We start from the raw sequence: 23348 nt of genomic DNA, 5'->3' as shown, positions 1-23348 counted from the left end.
TGCTGGGGTTTTAGGCATGAGCCATTGTGCCTGGCCTAAGTGATTTACTTTCTCTGAGCCTCAGTTTCCTCAACCATGAAACAGACAGAACAATGTCTACTTTACTAGGTAGCCGTGGGGATTCAGTGAAATCATGAATAAATAAACCTAGCGTATTTATTCATTCATTCACCTTTAAGCACCTATTACGTGCCAGGTACTGTCCTAGGCTTGAGGATTTAGGAAGTGCATTCCAATAGGGGAAGAGGACAATAAACTATAAAGCTATAAACAAGATAACTTCAGACAACGATTATTAAGTACTATAAAGGCAATGAAACAGGTTGAAATAATAGAAAGTGGGAGTGAGAAGAAGTGATACTTCTTTAGACAAGACTATTGGCCAGGTGCAGTGGCTCACACCTGTAATCCTAGCACTTTGGGAGGCCAAGGTGGGCAGATCACTTGAGGTCAGGAGTTTGAGACCAGCCTCACCAACATGGCGAAACCCCACTTCTACTAAAAATACAAAAATTAGCCGGGAGTGGTGGCACGCACCTGTAATCCCAGCTACTTGGGAGGCTGAGAATCGCTTGAACCTGGGAGGTGGAGGTTGCAGTGAGCTGAGATAGCACCACAGCCTGGGCGACAGAGCGAGACTTCATCTCAAAAAATAAAAAAAGACTGTCATGGAACAGTTCTCTGATCAGAGCACATTCTAGCTAACACTAACTGCTGAGCAGGAGACAGGAAATTGACATGTGGAGAAAGAGCATCCCAGGTAGCAAAAACAGGAGTTGCAAAGGCGCTGAAGTTTGCACTCACTAATTGCTAGTCCCCTTCTTTCTTTCCCTTATTGAAATGAATAAAATCATTCAAATTGCAACAATTTCAATCTCAAGATTCTGTAGCAATAGGCCCTTAATCCTCAGTTATTTACATGTTGTGGTAGTGGTTCCCAGACTTGCCTGGACCCTACTTTCTGAAGATTCTAATTTGGTATGTGACAGGCCTAGGCTTACACCATTTTAATAAGCTTTCCAGCTGATTCTAAAGTTTGAGAGCCATTGTGTTAGAGAAAGGACTGTGGGTCCCAATTTTAAAATGTACCAGGCCAGGTGTGGTAGCTCACACCTGTAAGTAATGCCAACATTTTGGGAGGCCAAGGCAGGAGGATCACTTGAGCCCAAGAGTTCGAGACAAGCCTGGGCAATATAGCAAGACCCCATTTCTACATATAAAATTAAAAAATTTTTTTATTAAAAAAATGTTTTTTGATTTAAAAAAATAGCTGGGCATTGTGGTATACACTTATAGTCTCAGCTACTCAGGAGGCTGAAGTGGGAAGATCGCATGACCCCAGGAGTTCGAGGTTGCAGTGAGCCAAGATTGTGCCACTGCACTCAGCCTAGGCAATAGAGTGAGATTCTGTCTCTGAAATTTTTCAAAATATATTATGTTTCTTATAAAAATGTCCTTCTTGGAGCTCGAAATTTGATTCTTTGTTGGTTTAACAGCTCAACTGGCTATATTCAGAGTTTCATGTCTTGCTCAATTAGGAAGCAAGTCAGCTTAGCTCCAAGATAGGGGAAGAAATGTGGCCATGTTTTTGGCACCTTTTAATTGGAGATAAATGCTAACATTTTGGAGAAAATCCAAAGAGCAATTAAAAGGAGACAAGAACCAGCAAAATTATAAAACTGGTAAGTATTGTTTCCAAAAGCTGAACATACTCTGCTGCATAAGGATGGGGAAAAAGATGAAGTGTCCAAAGAGAGGTTTATAAATGCCAAAAAAACCAAAAAGCCTCTAGAGGAGAAAAGTGTTTGCGTTTACCGAGTATAAGCTTCTTGTTTTAAGCAGCTAAAATGTCAAGTTACAATAGAGGGAAACATCACTATCAGCCATTAAAACATAATTTTAAGCTGGGCACGGTGGCTCATGCTTGTAATCCCAGCACTTTGGGAGGCCGAGGTGGGTGGATCACTTGAGGCCAGGAGTTTGAGACCAGGCTGGCCAATATGGTGAAACCTCATCTCTACTAAAAATAGAAAAATCAGCCGGGTGTTGTGGCGGGCATCTGTAATCCCAGCTACTTGGGAGGCTGAGGCAGGAGAATCACTTGAACCCGAGAGACAGGGGTTGCCGTGAGCTGAGATCGTACCACTGTACTCCAGCCTGGGCAACAGAGCAAGACTCTGTCTCAAAAATAATAATAATAATAATAATTATGAAACAGAAGCATAAATACTGCATTAAGGAAACTACTCATGTATTATTTTGTGGAATAGTGTGTTCTTGAAAAGAGATGATTATAATAAACACCAAAATAGAGAGGAAGAAACTAGATGTGAAGGAGTGGAGCACTCCCTAAAGGTCGAAATGGAAGGGATAGGACAGAGGGAGGATGAGGAAGAGGTGGTCCTAAGGTAGAAAAATGCAATGCCACTTCCTATAGCTCAGCCAAGCAAGCAACTGGGTTGGACCAACGAGACTCCAGGTAGCAGCTCCCTGAGAAGTTGATGGCAATACTGAGAGAAAGTTCAAAGGAAGAGGCAATGGCAGCCTGGAGTCACAGGGTGTTAGTGGAAGGAGAAAGCCTCCTAAGCAAGATTGTGTGGCACTAGGCAGCAGAGGCTACAGGGGTACAGGGAGGCAGGCAGGGGTCATCTCCACAGTGACCTGAGCGTTAAGTCAGGTCCTGCTAGGAAGGAGAGGTGGTCATGAGGGATCCCAAAGAGTTTCACACAGACTCACCCCACACAGTCATACACACATTCACAAATGCATATCACCACGCCCACATGCTCACACACACACAGTTACATACACATACACACCCCACATGCACACACACACACATACACACACTCATGTACACACTAGGCTACAAGGCAGAATTTTAAGGCATTGCTGGCAATTCCACTAGCTGGACCGCTTGGAGCCTTAAAATCATTGTTAATCACCTTTTTCTGTAACTATTTTGAAGATTCAAGCAAGAGGCCAAGGAAATACCTGTTACTGTATAAACGACACTTTGAGGGAAAAAAATAATGACTCAATCAGAAATGCATTATCTCAATTTTAATTCATCTCCAATTGGTTAGGATCTCAAAACTTTTGACTTTAAAAGTCACTCCTAAAACAAGCCAAACCACCACTTAAACTCAGAAGAGAAAGAATAAATGGCTGTGTAATCTGTACAGGTTCCTTCTGAAGCAGTGATGAAGGAAGAGATAGCCAGGGCCTGAGCTGGCCTAGAAGTCAGACACAGTCTCCTTGGTAAGGACCTAATCCTGTGATAACTGGATAACAGGAAGAATTGTAAAAAACAATTTATTTTTTATCGCTGTACATCCTTCTGTGAAGCTAAGACTGTACTTATGACATGAGTAACACCTTAACTCCCAGAAATCTTTATTGAAGGACTCTATGTATTATTCCCTGGGAATCTCTGCCCTCCTGAAGCTTGTGTTCTCCTGGGGGAGAGAGGAAGACAAAAAGAGATAATAATTAAATGGATAAGAAAAATATACAATATGTCAGATGGGGATAAGTTCTATGATTAAAAAAATATATTCAGAGTGGTTGGGTTGAAAGAAGGAGAAAAAGACATAGTTGTTATTTTCTTGTTTTTTTGTTTTTTGTTTGTTTTTTGGGGGTTTTCTGTTTGTTTTCTTTCTTTTTGTTTTTGTTTTTGTTTTTTTTGCAGTTGCAAGATTTAATAGAGTGAAAACTGAGCTCCCATACAATGGGAGGGGACCCAAAGGGAGTTGCCGCTCCCTGCTTGAATGTCTGGGTTTATATCCCAGTCATTGTCCCTCCCCCTGTGCTCTCAGGCGATATATGATTTGACTATTTCTTTACCTCCTGCTTTAGTCTAATTTGTATTTTAGTGAACCCTTTTTACTATCTGATTGGTTGGGTGTGAGCTGAGTTACAAGCCCCATGTTTAAAAGTAGGTGCAGTCACCTTCCCCAGCTAGGCTTAGGAATTCTTAGTCGGCCTAAGAAATCCAGCTAGTTCTGTCTCTCAGTCCCCCCTCTCAACAGGAAAATCCAAGTGCTGTTGGGGAGGTTGACTGATGACTGCTCTTAACTGCTTCCTGCTGAATTGGGGCATAATAGGGGTCACGCAGTTGAGATTTCCTCGGGAGGGGTGCCTTCGATGTCATCAACATCAGAGCATGGGCTAGCAGGCTGGTCCAGGGGTCCACGGTAGATCTTAGTCATGGACTACATCCGGGGCTCCAGTTGAAGAACCATTTGTAGTTTTACAGCTTCGATTCTGAAAGAGACAAACTTAACAAGGAGGTTAAAGATACAGGGATTGAAACGTACGGCCTGAAGTGTTGGGGATTACTTCTTTGGCACATTTCACAGGCCTTGACTATCTGCTTGACAGTTTTGAAAAGGCCTGGTCCCGTAAATAATAATTTGGCCATCTGATGGGTGCTCTCAATGCCTAAGTGAAAGGTTCGGTGAAGGGTTTTAAGTAATTTCCATTGGTTAGCTTCAGGCAAAAGTATTTTTCCTTCTTTGGTGGCTAGCCATCCTGAGGGGAGGAAACTATGTCCTCGTGAGGTTCCCCATTCTATTTCTTCTGCTGAGTACTGGGGCTTGGTTTCCTGGAGGGGATTACCCCATACTAGTGTTCCTTCTATAAGCATTTCTAATGGAGGGTCTTGCCTTGCGGCTCTTTTGGCTTCAATATCCGCTTGGTGGTTCCCTTCTATTTCCCTTTCCTTTCCTTTCTGATGGCCCTGGCAACTTAAGACTGCCACCTCTTTAGGTTTCTGTACAGCCAATGATAATCTCCTAATGACTTCCTGATGTTTGATAGGTGTTCCCTTGGACGTTAGAAATTCCCTTTCTCTCCATATTGCTGCGTGGGCATGGAGGACTAAGTAAGCATACTTAGAGTCTGTATATATATTTACCCTTTTTCCTTCTCCTAATTCTAATATATAACGGCCCCTGCTTTTACTAGGATATCTCTTCCTAACAAAGGAGTGGGGCTTTCAGGCATAATTAGAAAGGCATGTGAAAAGAGTAAGTTCCCCAGTCACAACTTAGTGGCTAGGAGAAGTATCTAGTGACTACCTGTTCTAGGACCCCTTGGATAGTGACAGATCTGGAGGATGGTTGTCCAGGACGGGAGAGTAAGACTGAGAAGGCCACGCCAGTGTCCAGAAGGCAGTTAACCTCCTGGCCCTCCATGGTCAAGCATACTCGGGGCTCTGTGAGGGTGATGTAATGGGCTGGTGCTTGCCCTGGGCACCTTCAGCCCTGCTGCTGGATCATCTGGTTAGTGACTTCTGACTCAGAGAACCTTCATCCCTGGGGCAGTGGGCCTTCCAGTGATTACCTTGACATAAGGAGAAAGGGTGAGGGGGTGGCTTATTTCTATTTGGACAATCTTTTTTAAAAGGACCTGTCCTTGTAGACCACACTGGAAGCAAGCCCTATTAGGCATTCCGTTCGCCCAGCCTTTCCCTTTTCCAGAGCCTCCAAAGTCTGCTTGCCTGAGGGCCATGACTAAAGTGGTGGCCTTCTTTTTTTTTTTTTTTAATCCCATTTGTCCTGTTCCGCCTGCTCCTCCTGACCTCTATTACAAAAAACTGAGGTTGCCAAGTTCAATAGGGTTTCTAAGTTTTGCTCCGGGCCTAAGACGGACTTTTGAAGTTTTTTTCTAATGTCTGCAGCTGACTGAGTGATAAACTTATCCTTTAAGATTAGTTGGCCTTCAATAGAGTCAAGTGACAGATGTACGCTTTCTCAATGCCTCCCTTAGTCTCTCCAGAAAGGCTGTAGGATTCTCTTCCTTTCCCTGTGTTATAGTGGACATTATTGAGTAATTCCTAGGCTTCTTCCTAGTTTTCCTTAGTCGTTTAGCACGAAAGTTGGCAAATGTCTGTGGCACCAATCTCCGTGTTCTGATTCTGCATCCCAATGAGGGTTTACACTGGGAACTGCCTGCTGGCCTGTGGGGAATTGCTCTCTTTCCTGTTGTCATCCTATCATTGACCTGAGATACCAGAGATCGCCAAACTCTGGGGCTGCAGTTGTGGCGGCACTTCTCTCATTTGGGGTTAGTGTCTGATTTAGCAGTAACATTATATCTCTCCATGTCAGATCAAAGGATTGTCCTAACCCTTGTAAAATATCAATATAGCCATCAGGGTTATCTGAGAATTTACCTAGGTCTATTTTAATTTGCTTCAAGTCTGACAGGGTAAAAGGTACATACACTCTGACTGGGCCGAATTCTCCAGAATACATCTTAGGGGTGTTTTTGCCTTGAGGGGAATGTTTCCCATCTGAAAAAAAGAACATAGGGATGCCAGCACCCCTAATCATTTTCCGATTAACATTAGTCCTAGATCGTCCTCTATGGTCCTAATGCTTATTCCTTTCCATGGTGCATAACCACCATGGACCTCTGGTTATCGGATTAGTTACGCTCACCGATGTAGCAGTTCTGCACCCCTTTTCCAGCGTTTCTTGACCACAAAGAAAGGGGTCCAGGCTGCTGGATTCTAGTAGTCCTTTACCAGCGTGCCCAACATTGCCTTTGTGCTCGGGGTGAGTCCTAGAGCTGGGCTGGGTTCCTGAGTATTTCATAACAACCCAGCTGCCCCATCAAGATGCATTCCCATAAACAACAGTTCTTATACAAATTCATTTCAGAGAGTGTGCAGGTAACATTTTGAGTTAGGATTGAGATAGAGTCTTTTTGATTCTGTAAGTTCTTTAAGGCTTGGCTGAGTCCAAACAGCTTGCACGTTTGAGCTGACCAATTATTAGGCAAATTTCCTAACTCTGCTTTTAGAAGAGTTTCCCTATCAATTACTGAATAACCATTGTGTTTTTACCTCAATCACCTGGGAGGAGCTGTCCTGAAGGGAGTTCCTCCTCTGTCTGGTCGGACCTTTGTATGGTAATTAAGATTTAAATCGCCTGTTAGGAAATCTGCTGGGTTAAGGGAATTTTCAGTGGTTAACGTTAAGTCATCTCTTTCTAACAGAATATCCCCATACTTTGAGATTTTTGAGTTAGTAAGCTACCTTTTTGCTTTTTTGACTTAGGATAGTTCTGAACTGGTGAGGGTCCTCACAATGAGGTTTCCTCTAAAGGTTATTTTTCTGCTTTCTTTTGTTAGCAAAGCAGTTGCTGCTACAGAGTGAATGCATTTGGGCCATCCGCAGGTTACTGGCTTTTGATAGGAAGTTATCCGCAGGTTACTGGTTTTTGATAGGAAGGCTACAGGTTGTCAGTGGTCTCAGTGTTTTCAGGCTATGCCCTTGTTTACACTGACAACAAGGTAGTATTGGAGTGTTATAGGGTCACGGAGAAGACCTTCAATTACTAATTATAGGTTTTAAATTTACCCTGGCTTTTAAAGGAATAGGGCACACTGTTTTTTTCTTTACTACTTCTCTTTTTTTTTCTTTCTCTCTGCCTCTCTTTCCCACGCCCCCCTCTCTGCCTCTCTTTCCTCCTTCTCTCTCTCTCTGCCTTGACTTACTCAATTCGCTTCCATCCTGATCTATTAGGTTGCTGTAGACCCAGTTCCAGCTGTTAAAATACTGGGTCATCCGTTCTAAGGCCCTGGCAAGGGTGGTGGGGAATGGGTCCCACATAACTGCCCATGTCAAGAGCTATATGCCTAAATTGGGAGGGACACCAGGAACAAGACTCCCTGGGTTCATAGCCCAGATGCCTAAGGATGCAGCATAGAGCTTCCTTAGATCCCTTTGGAGATACAACTTGCTAGAGGAAATGAAAGTCTGAACCATTAGTACCTAGGAGGCAGGGATCAGAGGAAGTAGATTCAGAGGTAAGGAGAATTTTGGGCTACGCTTTCAAGAAAGTCGTGGTAGGGACCCAGGAGATGTGGGTCAGAAGGAAAGGTAGGGGCGCACGCATGGGCGACTGTTGAGTAGAGACTTCTGGCTGTGCCATGATCTCAAGCGGCTAATGCTGGGAGTTCGGAATGATAGCTTTCTGCCTGTAGTTGACCCTTGGCTTCCCCAGGAAAACTGTGAAAGCAGAAACTGTTTCCAGGCAGACCAACACTCCCAACCCAGAAGGGTTGGGGATTGTTAGAAAGCCCTTTCCCAGGAAGCCTCACACCTGAGTCTTTAGTCCCACGGCCACACTAATGGTTTTTAACCGGCCAACAGGTGCCTGGTATTTTCCTCCAATTCTAAGGAAGGATGGGACAGAATAGCAAGTGAAAGTGGTCTGATATTACTCACCGTTTTGGAGAATTCCCATATGGTTGTCACCAAATGTTTTGGGCAGGTCTTTGTTCTTAGAGCTCCCAAGATGTGGTGGGCCACTCCCAAGATGGCAGCGAGCCTTTTGTTCCCTGACCTGGGGTTCCTAGACTCACGGATTCCAAGGAATGGAACCTTGGGCCATGCGGTGAGTTTTACAGCTCTATTAGAAGCCGTGGGTCATGGAAGGGAACCGTGGAACTCAGTGACTAGTGTTCAGCTCGATTAGGACGAACCCGGGCATTTAGCTGTGCAGGAACAATGGCAAGCCTTTAGCCCAATTGGGAGCGGCAATGGGCACCTCGCTGGATCAGGAGAGCAACAGACACCCTGCCAGATCCGGAGGGGTGGAAGTCAGCGGCAAGTCTGCGATGGCAGCAAACAGCAGTGGTGGACGGCGAGTGAAAGCTCAGCTCAAGCTGTAACAAACACGGACCAGAAGAGTATGCAGTTGCAAGATTTAATAGAGTGAAAACAAAGCTCCCATACAATGGGAGGGGACCCAAAGGGCGTTGGCCAAGACATAATTTTAAACAAGGTTACAGGGATGAAGTCACCTGTCTTGAAAAAACAGGTCTCTTGGGTATACAATGCTAGGTTGACAATTCTTTCCCTTCAGCACTTAAAATATATTGTCATCCTTGACTTCTTAATACTTGAGAAAAAGAGCATCCTTCCATGCCTCTTGATGAACCACCAAGGAGATCCACAGCAGTTGTGATGGGGCCCCAGCATGAGAAGACCCTGTACTCAAGTTTCCTAGGAAACTAGAAAACTGACTTCTTGTGTTGTCAGGAGCAATGGCACACACATGGCACTTGGGAGAACAAGCATCTGGGCAAGAAGCATGAAACCTTTAGCCTGACTCCAGAATTCTGGCTCTAATAGTGAAGGAAGTTACCTGAAATATACATATTTTTTCTTTTGTTATAGAGATTTTTTCTTTCAATCTTTCTCTGTCCTTAACTTTTAGGTGTGTCTCTAAAAATAGCATATCATTGTATTTTTTAAATACAGTTTGAGCACTGTTTAACTGAAGAAGTTCATTTACCTTTACTGTGATTTCTGATATAGTTAAATTACTTCCAACATCTTATATGAGTAGGGTAAACAAAAAGTACCAAATAAGATTTAAATTAATACATTTATTATACATTTATATACACACGTGTGTGTGTGTTTATGTGTATATTTTCTTCTTTTTTTTTTAATTCCTGGGGATTAATTAAGGTTCTTTACCAATTTATTTTTCCCCTTGGACTGATTTGAAAACAAACATTCTGCAGTCACATGCTTTACAATATTTCAGTCAATGACAGACTGCATATAAGACAGTGATCCCATAAGATTATAATAGAGGTGAAAAATTCCCATTGCCTAGTAACATTGTAACCAACGTCAGAGCACATTTTTAAATATAAATTTAATGTAGCCTAAGTATACAACATTTATAAAGCCTTTGGTAGTGTACAGTAATGTCCAAGCCTTCACATTCACTCACCACCCACTCACTGACTCATCCAGAGCAACTTCCACTCCGGCAAGCTCCATTCATGACAAGTGCCTGATACAGTGTGGATGTTTGTCCCCTCCGAATCTCATGATGAAATGTAATCCCCCGTGTTCAAGGTGGGGACTAGTGGGAGTTGTTTGGGTCATGGGGTCAGATCCTTCATGAATGACTTGGTGCTGCTCTCATGATAATGAGTGAGTTCTCACTCTGAGTTCATGCAAGATCTGGTGGTTTAAAAGAGTGTGGCGCCTCCCTGCTGTCTCTCTCTCTCGCTCCCTGTCTCACCATGCAATATGCCAGCTTCCCATTGGCCTTCCACCATGATTTCTGAAGCTCTCACCAGAAACTGAGCAAATGCCAGTGCCATGCTTCCTGGATAGCCTGAGGAACTGTGAGTCAATTAAACCTCTTTTCTTTATAAATTAACCAGCCTCAGGTGTTCCTTTATAGCAATGCAAACAGACTAACACATGCCCTATTAGAGGTGTACCATTTTCTATCTTTTATACTATATTTTTACTGTACCTTTTCTATGTTTAGGTATCTTGGCTTTTTTTTTTTTTTTTTTCTTTTTTGTTTAATACGAAGCCTTGCTCTGTCGCCCAGGCTGGAGTGCAGTGGCATGATCTGCAACCTCAGCTTTCCGGGTTCAAGCATTTCTCCTGCCTTGGCCTCCTGAATAGCTGGGATAGCAGGTGCCCACTACCACACCTGGCTAATTTTTGTATTTTTAGTAGAGACAGGATTTCACCATGTTAGCCAGGCTTGTCTTGAACTCCTGAACTCAGGCTATCCTCTTGCCTCAGCCTCCCAAAGTAGATAGCTTGGCTCTTTCTTCTGAAGTTGTTGTCCATCTTCTTGAGGTATATCTTTTAGAAATTCCTTAGTGACAATCTGTTGGTGATAAACTCTCAGCTTTTATTTATCAGAAAAATCTGTATTTCAGTCTTCTTATTGAAAAAGTTTTACTGGGTGTACAATTCTACATTGATGCTATTTTCCTTCAGCACTTTAAAAATATTGTTTCCTTCTTTGCTGGTTTCTATTTTTGCTCTTGATACCTCTACTGACAGTATAATTTTGTTCTTATTGGGTAATACATTTTTAACATTTTTTTCTTTGTCTTTGATGGTTTGCAATTTTATTACCATATGTCTAATTGCAGATTTTCTTTTATTTAACATTGCCAGAAATTTGCCTTTTCAATGAGCCAGCTTTTAACTTTGTTGATACTCACTATTGTTTCTTCATTTTCTGTTTCATTACTTTTCTCTTTATTATTTCCTTTCTTAAATGTTCAGCTTTTCCTTTTAAGGCTAAAAATTTCTCATGAAATACCTCTTTTGTTGTATACTTAAATTTTGATGTGTAGTATTATTACCATTCTATTTTTAATATTTTCGAATTTATGCTTTCTTCTTTTAATTCACTGGGTATTTAGAATTTTATTTTTTTAATTTCCAAACACACAAAATTGTTATCTTTTCTGTCGATTTTTACCTTAATTGCACTAGAGTCAAAATAGGTGATCTTTGAGACTTGTTGAGATGAGTTTTATGGCTCATTCATGGTCAATTTTTGTATATGTTCCAGGTGTACTGGTAAAAAATATATTTATCCTCCAAATTTTAGATGCAAGGTTTTATGTTATATTATAGTATTATTGGTTCTAGTAGTATTATTGAAATCACTCATGTCCTTATTGATTTACAATCTTTTGATCTTCAATAATTGAGAAAAGTCTGTGATATAGTTTGGAGATTTGTCCCAGCCCAAATCTTTTTTTTTTTTTTTTTTTTTTTGAGCCAGAGTCTCATCCTGTCACCCAGGATGGAGTGCAGTGCAGTGGCACCATCTCGGCTCACTGCAACCTCTGCCTCCTTGGTTCAAGTGATTCTTCTGCCTCAGCCTCCTGAGTAGCTGGGACTATGGGGGCATGCCACAACACCCAGCTAATTTTTATATTTTTAGTAGAGACGGGGTTTCACCATGTTGGCCAGGCTGGTCTCAAACTCCTGACCTCATGATCCACCCACCTCAGCCTCCCAAAGTGCTGGGATTATAGGCATGAGCCACCGTGCCCGGCCCCCACCCAAATCTTATGTTGATTGTCATCCCCAGTGTTGGAGGCGGGGCCTGGTGGGAGGTATTTGGATCGTGGGGATGGATCCCTCATGAATGGCTTGGGCCATCCCCTTGGTGATCACTGAGCTCTCACGCTGAGTTCACTCGGGACCTGGTCGTTTGAAAGTGTGTGGCACCTTCCTCCAGCTCTCCCTCTCTTGCCTCTGCATTTGCCATGTGAGATGCCTACCCCACCATGACTGTGAACTTCCTGAGGCTCCACAGAAGCTGAGCAGATGCCGCTATGCTTCCTGTAAAGCAGGGGCGTCCAATCTTTGGGCTTTCATAGGCCACATTGGAAGAATTGTCTTGGGCCAGGCGTACAATACACTAAGACTAACGATAGCTGATGAGCTTTTAAAAAATCGCAAAAAAGTCTCATAATGTTTTAAGAAAGTTTATGAATTTGTGTTGGGCCACATTGAAAGCTGTCCTGGGCCACATGAGGCCTGTGGGCCACAGGTTGGACAAGCTTGCCTTACAGCCTGCAGAACTGTGAGCCAATTAAACCTCTTTTCTTTATAAATTACCCAGTCTCCAGTATTTCTTTATAGCAATGCAAGAATGACTTAATACAGTGTGTTAAAAATATTGAACTACGAGAGTGGATTTGTCTGTTTTTCCTAACGGTTCTGTCCATCTTCCTTGGTATATCACAAAGCTCTGTTACTAAGTACACACAAGTATTCTCTCTTCCTGCTAAATATGATGTTTTATTATTATGAAGTGGCCCTCTTTACTACGTCTAGTAGTGTTCTGCCCTAACATTGGAATTTTCTGCGTTAAACTACAGCACAGCCATGCTCGTGTTAGTCCTAAAATCCAGCCTCTAGACACACCATGGGGGGCACACCCATAAGACGACTTTCATTTGTATGACGGAGGATTACACAGTAGTTGTCCAGTGGTGGTCCCTGAACCAATTCTACTTCAGGATTCTCGGGATTCAGGATTCTCAGCTCAATCAGAACAAATATGTAGCAGTTTTCCTCTTTTTATTGGTAATTTTAATGACTCTGCTGTGTGGAACTCTCCCCCTCGGTGCCCTAGGAGCAGCCCGGGAGGAAAACCGAAAGCGAATCAGTTGGGATACAGACCCTTCAGGTAATTTGAGCCCAGCTGAGGGGTTGTCGTTTCACCCAGCCGTGCAAATGGTGCGAATGTGTCCTGTTGAGTCGCTCTGACTTCCGTCACTGTCCAGGTGGAGGCCCCTCTGCGAAGCAGCGCGGGTCGCAGGCCGCCCTCTGGTGCCCTCGCCTTCGCCTCACCTGTTCTTCCTCCCTTTCCTGCGGGTCCCAGCCGCTGGTGCCCTCTGGTGGCAACCCGGCTGACCTTGTCATGTGACACGCAGGGGGCGTCGTGAGCCTCCTGGCTTTTGCCTCGCGTCCTCCGGAGGGGTAGGACCCCTCAGGCAGTGCGGCCACCTCCGCCCCCTCCCTCCCTGCGAAAGGGTCGAGCTCCTGCTTCGCTCTGCAGAGCCGCGCCGCGAGTCCGTGGCTGACACCCTGAGCGAGTTGTCCACAGAAACCAGAGGCCATCTCGCCCCCGCCCTGCCCTCCGAAGTCCCTCTGCCTCCCACCAAGTCCCGACCCATCACCCTACGAGTACCGAGCAGCTGGGCGGAGAGCCTGCAGGACCGTAGGCCAGGCTCTGCCGGGCCTGGGGGATCCTACTGGGACTTCGTGGGTTGGCAATTAAGCCGCTGCATGCGGTGGGAGGAACGAGTGGAAATTCCCAGGTTCACAGGAAAGGCACAGGAAGGCAGAGTGGCCACTTCATTAACTCCGTTCTGCAAAAGAAAACTCACCTGCTCTCTCTCCAGTTAACTTGCTTCCTCTCTTCTCCCCTCCCCGCCCTCTAATCTCTCTGTCTCACTCTCTGTCACACACACACACACACACACACACACACACACACACTGGAAAAGAGGGAAAACCAGTTTTGCTTTTTTTCTCAACTGTCTCACCTGCACAAGGCCACTATATTGGTTTGCTAGGGTCACTAGAACGAAGTCAACACACTGAGGGGCTTAAACAACAAAACTTGATTCTCTCACAGCTCTGGAGACTGGAAGTCCAAGACCAAAGTGTTGGCAGGGTTGGTTTCTTCCAAGACCTCCTTCCATGGCTTGTAGATGGCCACTTTCTTGCTATGTCCTCATATGGTCTTTTCTCTGTGCCCCAGGACCCCTGGTGTCTCCATTCGACATCTCATATTGGATTAGGGACCACCCTAGTGGCCTCATTTTACTTCAGTCACCTCTGTAAAGACCTTATCTCCAAATATGGTGACATTCTGAGATACAGGGGTTGGGGCTTCAACATATAAACTGGGGGGGAAGGGGAACACAATTCAGCCCATGACAGTCACCCTATTGCCTAACCACTGGTGATGGGGAAGGAGAGGTGTAGGATCAGGAGAAGAGGAAGTTTAACGTCTTAGGTTGTAGCTGGCGTGAACACATCACATTCCTCTGTTACCCATATTTAAGCCCCCTCCTTCACAAATACTGGTGTGATGCTCCCACTTAACTGCCTCAGCTGGATGACAATAAACTTGTTCCTAATTGTTGAGCACTTGAAAAACAAAATGTGGGGGTCATGGGGAAATGAACCGTTCCCGTACAGTAGAAATTGCTTCTGTGTGTGCAAAGAGAGTGAGCCACAAGTACAGACAGGACGTTAAAAAGTCCCTGGAATTACCCTCACCAGAAGCGAAGATAAAAAAATGAAGATCAAAGCCAATGCTCCCGGAGCTGGCTGAAACCCCAAGACCACACCTTGAATATGCTGTCACATTGGAAATTTTTCTTTCACTGTCGTGAGGCTCCATGAGAAGCATTAATGAGAATTATAGATGCATTTGTTCCAAGGAAGCATTTCACCGAAGTATAACTCATAGCAAGTTTAACTGCTCACCACCCCACTCCCCAGACATCCTCCAGGGTATCTAGATCTTCACTACTTTTGACTTCTTGCAAAACTACTGGAGCAACACCAAGGTAGACAGCTTTTCTTCATGCCTATCACAGCACCATAACTGAAGAGGTTTTGTTTTCCCATTTATCCTGAGCGAATCTATTAAAACACAATAAATGGCTGTGGTGAGCCTATTTCGTGTTATCCCAATGAACTTCTGCACAGCAATGCATTTTCTAGCTCAGTGTATCTTGTGTCTTGTTTCTGTAACCACTGCCAAGAGCTACTGGCTTCCTTTACCCAGAGGCTCTCCAGGACAACTGATTCCAAGCAACTGGAATCCTCACATCCTGTACCAATGGAAGGAGAAAGAGTGTTTCACATTCATTAGAGTGACTACTGTTGAAAAACCAGAAAATAATAAGTATGAGGAAACGTGGAGAAATTTAGACTCTCATGCTCTGTGCATGGGAATGTAAACCGGAGTAGCTGCTATGGAAAACAGAAGGACAGTTTCTCAAAATATTAAGAGTAGTAGTATCATATGATCTAGCAATTCCACAACTGGGTATACATCCAAAAGAACTGAAGGCTGGGTCTCAAAGAGATTATTTGTATACCCATTTTCATAGCTATATTATTCACAACAGCTAAAAGGTAGAAGCCAACCCCAGTGCCCATCAATAAATGAATGGATAAACAAAATTTGATGTGTGTTTGTGTGTGTGTGTGTGTATATATATATATATATATATATATATACATACAATGGAATATTATTCAGCTTTAAGAAGGAAGGAAATTCTGATACATGCCACAATACAAATGAACTTCAAGGACATTATGCTAGATGAAATAAGCCTGTCACACAAAGACAAATACTGTATGATTCCACTTATATGAGGTACTTACAGTAGTCAAAGTCATAAAGACAGAAAGTGGAATGGTTGTTGCCTGGGGTATTGGGATGGGGAGTTATTATTTAATGGGTACAGAGTTTCAGTTTGTCAAGATGAAAATATCTCTGTGGATGGATGGTGGTAATGTTTGCACAGCCAACAGTATAAATGTACTTAACAGCTCTGTACTTAAAAATGGCTAATGTGGTAAATTTATTGGGGAAAAACAATAAATGAAGACATAAATATTTAAAATAACTTTCTTATAGAAGAGAGAAGGAATGAAGGAAAAGATGAGAATCAGGGAGGGGATGGGGCCAGGAGAGGTGGCAGTATCTATTAGGAATGTTATCTGGTAATTTTTAAAAGTTGAAAGTCACATGGGTTTTTTTTTTTAGCCTGCAATGAATTATCATTGTCAAAATGATTCTCTCAAAATATTGATCAACCTTTTCATAATTATGGAAAGAATGATATGTCACCCAAATATGCATCTCCAAGTATCTTTGTCTTTTCAATACAAATATTTGCATAAAGCAGTTACACAGGATTAATGAGTCTAGAGATCTAATGTACAACATGAGGACTATAGTTAATATTGTATTACAGATGGGTAATTTACCAAAAGAGTAGATTTGAGATACTCTTAGCATACACACACACACACACACACACACAAGCGTGCATGTATGTGAAAGGTAACTCTATGAGACAGATGATGGATATATTAATTTGCTTGACTAATTATTTCACTAGGTATATGTATATCAAGGTAGGTATATAAACCATCATGTTGTACACCTTAAATATATACAATTAAAACTTAGCATAAATATTAACTTATCCAAAATCATTTACATTTTAGTTCTTTTAGATCCAGCTGGATGGAATGTGCTTACGCTGCTGATCAGAACAGGCGTTTTGACATGGGGGTTGAAGGCATGACATTTTGCTCGGCCATTTGTCAATCCTATCAAAACGCTGCATCAAAATAAAGAAACACCATTTTTTATTGCCTAGTAATATTTCAAACAAACATCCCTGACATTGCATGCACCTCACCCTCAGCCTTACGCTGCCTCTGTCTCTTTCCCCTGCCCTCACCCCCACATCAAAATAACAATATACCATTGTAAAAACAGTTTCATTTTTAAAATTAAAACTTTTCACCAGAGACATATGGATATCCCTAATCTTCAACCCAGTGCCCCCCCATCCCATTCCTCACACTCACTCCCACCACAATGAGGGCAAGAGGCCCAAGGAAAAGTTGGGTGTCCCAAACAGGGTGAGACAGCAGGTGGCCACATTAAGGGGAAATTGTAGCAGCCTGTTTTGGTGCCCTGTGTCCCATCCTCTTGACTCACCTCTGATTTTGGTCACAGCTGCAGTAAACAGTTCCTGCTAGTTCAGATACGCCTATGGAGCCCACCCCACACCCTCACCTTAGTCTCCACATCTTGCCTCAAATCATTCACTGAACTCCCAGGAGCCCACCAGGCCCTTACAAAACACAGTCTGGACGTACAAGACAATTAACACTCCTGGGGCAACCCCAACCAATGGATGGACAGAACTGGTGGTGGATGATGAATGCCCCAGGGTTTCATCCAACAGAGAGACAATTCTGAGAGGCTACCTACTCAGAGACCCACACTACTCAGAGATCCAGGTGGACTTGTACTTCTATCACCTGGATAACTCACCTGTATATCAGTTTTCCCTATTTCCTAATCTACCTCTCTCCACTCCCTTATTTCCTGGGGTCACCCCTCCTCCAAGCCTTTGATTCAGGCTCAACTTTCAGGAGAACTCAAACTATCTTGGTAACTTTTTTCAAAACATACATATTTAGTGTCAGTTGTTTGATTAACGGTGTTAGCTTTGAAGGCTAAGTCAAAACTAATCTACATCAAAATGACTAGGCTAGGCTGGGTGCGCTAGTTTACGCCTGTAATCCCAGCACTTTGGGAGGCCGAGGCGGGCCAGTCACTTGCGACCAGGAGTTTGAGACCAGCCTGGCCAACATGGCAAAACCCCATCTCTGCTAAAAATACAAAGAAGTAGCCAGGTGTGGTGGTGTGCACCTGTAGTCCCAGCTACTCAGGAGGCTGAGACAGGAGAATCGCTTGAACCTAGGAGGCGGAGATTGCAGTGAGCCAAGATGGTGCCATTGCACATCAGCCTGGGCAACAGAGCGAGATCCCATCTTAAAAAAAAATCAGGTTGAAAGGCCAAAAAATTATGGACTCATATGGAAAGGTCTTATTTGTAAGATGTTAGGGGTTTGGTGTGTGTGTGTGTTTGTGTGTGTGTGTGTGTGTGTGTGTATTAAGCTAGAAAACACTAGTCATTTTCTGCAGTGCAGTATCACTATGACCTTAAGAAAAATCCAATACTTTTTTTTTTTTTTTGAGATGGAGTCTTGCTCTGTTGCCCAGGCTGGAGTGCAGTGGCATGATCTTGGCTCACTGCAACCTCTGCCTCCCAGGTTCGAGAGATTCTTCTGCCTCAGCCTCCTGAGTAGTTGGGACTACAGGCGCCCGCCACCACAACCAGTTTGTATTTTTAGTAGAGATGGGGTTTTACCATGTTGGCCAGGATAGTCTCGATCTCTTGACCCTGTGATCCACCCACCTCAGCCTCCCAAAGTGCTGGGATTACAGGCATGAGCCACCGTGCCCGGCCTCCAATACGATTTTTAAGTTGCTCAATGATTCACATCAGCCTAGGGACATATAAAGTAAATCCCGCAGTAAGATTGTCTCTCTCACTGTGTGTGTGTGTGTTTGTGTGTGTGTGCAAGTGTGTGTGTGCGTGCATGTGTGTGTGTAAAAGAGAGAGAGAGAGAGCACGTATAGATACTACTAGTGTAGGTTTAGTATTAGGGCAGGGTTTTTTAAAAAGACAACTGTAAGTTTTAGTAGAAGTCATAAAAAGAAGCAAATAATATATTGAAAGAGGACTTAAGCATTATCTCATTCTATTTTATAGGTGAGGAAGCTGAAGCCCAGAGAGGATAAGAAGCATGCTGAAAGCATCACAGAGGAATAATAGTAAAATGGGGACCAAGAAACCATTGATTTTGACTCCAAGTCCAGTGATCTTCCCATTATACCATACAACAAATTATTTCAAATGTAATAAAGAAGCCTATTATTTAAATGACTGGTGATATTGATGATGATAATAATAATAATAGCATGTATTGAATGCTTACTGTGTGCTCCTAAATGCTTTACCTACACAATTTCATTTAGCTCTCACAACTGTGCCATAGGTACTGTTACCACTCCCATTTTGCAGATGGGAAACTGAGGCTCAGAAGGATTGTGTAACTTCCCCTGTCATAGGACTGGTAAGCAACAGAACCAGGCCTCAAACTCAGCCAATCTGGCTCTAGAACTTACTTTTAATGCCCACGTTCAAGTGAAAATTCATCACATAATTCTTGCATTTTATACATGTATATTCTTACCTATATATGAAAGTCAGCATCTTTAAGGCAACAGAAAAAAGTTTTAAAGTATAATTAACTTCTCCACTTTCACAGGGAACTATAGCATTGATGTTGCCATTCTGGAAAAAGGCCAGAGCTGAACCGCCATGGCAGATGGCGCTTGTCACGGCCAGCTCTGAGATGGTAATGCTGGCCAGCCACACTCTCTGTCTGGGAAAGGGGCTGTGCTCTTTCTTCTTCTTCCTCTTCTCACAAACCCCAAAGATTCCTGAATTTCATTAGAAGAGATGCCTCCTTTAATACCTACTTAATATCTGATGCCTACAGTGGCTACTTCATGGGGATCTCCTTTGATGAACAACTGCCAAAAATGGCATGTTATCAAGACAAAAACACAGTCAAACTTAAAAAGAAATGTGTTCTCCAGGTTCACCAGTATCAGATAGTTATAGTTTTATGACTACTTTGTAACCACATGGATTAGATTCTCAAAGAACAATAATTATCATAGATTCCATATAGTTATTTAAACCATACATCTGAAATAGAAAATACACAAATATCTCTGAAGTCTATTATAAACATATGTTAAGGGGGAAGAAAGCAAAAAGTATAATCTTTTTAACCATATTACAGGCCACTAAAAGAACACAACTATACTACTCAAAATAGAAATGTAGCAATTATCAGAAAAAAACAAACTTTGAACATGTATATAAAAAGGAAAAGTTAATTTGTCTCCAAATAAACGATTTCTCAACTCAATATAGAAAAAAAAAAAACACTATACTAATCAAAGAAATTTCCTTAGTTTGAAAAGTACCATATTGTAGCAGTTAAGGACACAAAATAGCAAATGAGGCTTCATTTTAGTTTTAAATGAGAATTTCCTTGTGAATAAAATTCCTTACCTCCTTATACAACAAGGTAGCAAAGAATTAACACCTTTGCCTTAACAAAAAAAGAAACTGTTGAGTGAGCAACATAGTTACTCTAAAGCATTTGAGTATATTTATCATAACATTGAGTGATACATGTGAAAAAATATAACCAAAATAGAACTTTTTGGTGACAACAGAATCAGTTAATAAAGAAACAAAATTTGCAATCATCATATCATTGCTGATTCCTATAAACCTATTATATCTTAGGATTCACATAATCCAGTTCTAGGATTCAAAGAAAAAAACAACACCAAAAAAGTCACTAAAAGTAATTCCAGATGTTATTTTTATAGTTCCAAGACCAATGAGGAGGCTCCATTGCTTCTTCTTTCTACTTCTTTCAAATTCCTCAGTGGCCGCTGCGCCTCTGAACCTCTTCTCAGTCTCACTTCCCTCCTGAAACTCTCCCAGACACTTTCCTTCCAAGGTGCCTCTCTTTCTTCCTTCTCTCCTTCTCTAGAACTTCCTTCCTCTTGGTCAAACCCTAATCTCTACTAAACTCCTTGGTAAAGAGTATCCTTATTACATGAGAATTTCCTGGTGAATAAAATTACTCACCTCCTTATACAACAACAGAGTAATAAAAATTAATGTTCTTTGCTTTAAAAAATGCTGTTGATTGAGTAATTTTATTATTTTGTTCAAAAATGTTTGTGTTACAGCCATAAAAAAGAATGAGTTCATGTCCTTTGCAGAGACATAGATGAAGCTGGAAGCCATCATTCTTAGCAAACTAACACAGGAATAGAAAACCAAACACCACATGTTCCCACTCATAAGTGGGAATTGAACAATGAGAACACATGGACACAGGGAGGGGAACATCACACACCGGAGCCTGTCGGAGGTTGGTGGGGAAGGAGAGGGAGAACCTTACAACAAATACCTAATGTATGCAGGGCTTAAAACCTAGATGACAGGTTGATGGGTGCAGGAAACCACCAAGGCATATGGATACCTATGTAACAAACCTGCACGTTCTGCATATGTATCCCAGAACTTAAAGTAAAATAAAAAATTAAAAATTTTTTAAAAGTTTGTGTTTTCTTTATCATAACATTGAGTGATAAATGTGAAAAACATGAGAAGTACGTATAAAGAGAGTGTTCCCAACAATAGAGTAGTGGTAATAATAGGAAAAGAAAAACCTTAAAAGAAAAATAAAAAAAATAAACTAGATATAATCAAGTATTGGATTTGCCCAGTGGTATTTTGGTTGTTCAACTCTGCCTTTATAATAAAAACAGCACCTTTATATTGAAATGCCTATATGAAAAATAATTTTTATTATAAAAATTACTATTCTATAACTTCTACCTCCTAACCCTCCTTTTCTCTTAAAACAATTACAATTATGTAAGAATTGAGGCTCCTTTATTTCTTATCTTACTTCCATGTGACATAGAGACAATGAGGATATCAATTTGTGACCACGTGGGACTATTAGGTATGAGTAGTCATTCGGTCTAGAGTTCTTTGAGGTGAACATATTCTATACATTGGGAAGCTTATATTATATTTTTAGCTTTTAAATTGATATTGTAGAATGTGTTAAGCATGTCTTTTATTTTCTATTCTGTTGCTTTGACCTCTCGGAGCTTTGCTGACCCTGAAGGAGCTGGCCCATTCTAAGGTTAACTAATTCCTAGAGATAGTAAATGACTCACCTTTGAGCATACTTGTCAAACGTCAACAAACAAATCCAGGGCCTACACACCAGCCACCTCCTTTATCTAGCTTTCACATTCCAGGCCACTACCCACCTGTCTTAATAACACAAGAACTAGGTACCAGAAAACCAGGGAGAGCCCCCTAGACCCCAGAACTGACTGAAATTATTCACAGTAGTCAATCTTAAGCCTGTTTACCCTGTCTCACCTGTTTCTTTCTTGAAAAACCATAATAAAGGCCCTTGTACACAGTCCCTCTCCCTCCCTCTGACTATTAACTGACACTGGTGCCTCTCATGTGATCTCCCACGGTGTGTCATGCCCCTGCCTCTTGGGAACTATGAGTAACAAGTTATCGTATCAATGACAGCCGTCTCCTGATCTGTTGGCTTTACTGTACCTGAAATTTTCTATGAATATGCTATACTTCAAAATAGGGTTTTATTGTATAATGCAGAAATTGTCCATTTTTACATTAAGCTATTACATGTCAATTTTTACATATAATCTAATCTATTACTTTTTGGATGGGCTTTTTTTTCTTTGAATTCTAGAAATGGATTATGTGAATCCTAAAATATAATAGGTTTATAATAATCAGCAGTGGTATGATTATTGCAAATTTTGTTTCTTAATTAACTGATCATGTTGTAACCAAAAAGTTTTATTTTCATTATATTTTTTCACATTTATCCCTAAATGTCATGATAAATATACTCAAATACTTTAAAGTTAAAGTAACTGTCTTGCTTACTCAACAGTTTCCTTTTTTAAAGCAAAGACGTTAATTATTTACTACCATGTTGTATAGGAGATAAGAAATTTTATTTACCAGGAGGTTCTCCCATTTAAAACCAGAATGTAGGCTGGGGACAATGGCTCACGCCAGTAATCCAGCACGTTGGGAGCCCAAGGCAGGCAGTTTGAGGTTACCTGAGGTCAGGAGATTGAGACCAGCCTAGCTAACATGGTAAAACCTGGACTCTACTAAAAATACAAAAATTAGCCAGGTGTGGTGGCAGGTGCCAGTAATTCCAGCTACTCAGGAGGCTGAGGCACAAGAATCACTTGAACCTGGGAGGTGGAGGTTGCAGTGAGCCGAGATTGCATCATTGCAATCTGGGTGACAGACTGAGACTCCGTCTCAAAAAAAAAAAAAAAAAAATGTAGAATATAGCCTCATTTGTTTCATTACTTTCGTTGAAAAATAAATCTCTACATATGACCCAGCCATCCCATTACTGGGTATATACCCAAAGGATTATAAATCATGCTGCTATAAAGACACATGCACACGTATGTTTATTGCGGCACTATTCACAATAGCAAAGACTTGGAATCAACCCAAATGTCCATCAGTGACAGACTGGATTAAGAAAATGTGGCACATATACACCATGGAATACTATGCAGCCATAAAAAAGGATGAGTTTGTGTCCTTCGTAGGGACATGGATGCAGCTGGAAACCATCATTCTTAGCAAACTATCACAAGAACAGAAAACCAAACACCGCATGTTCTCACTCATAGGTGGGAACTGAACAATGAGATCACTTGGAC

This window comes from Theropithecus gelada, chromosome 4 (genome assembly GCF_003255815.1).
Source record: "Theropithecus gelada isolate Dixy chromosome 4, Tgel_1.0, whole genome shotgun sequence".
NCBI lineage: Eukaryota > Metazoa > Chordata > Mammalia > Primates > Cercopithecidae > Theropithecus > Theropithecus gelada.
The sequence above is the reverse complement of the archived record's forward strand: the minus strand, read 5'-3'. Positions refer to the sequence as shown.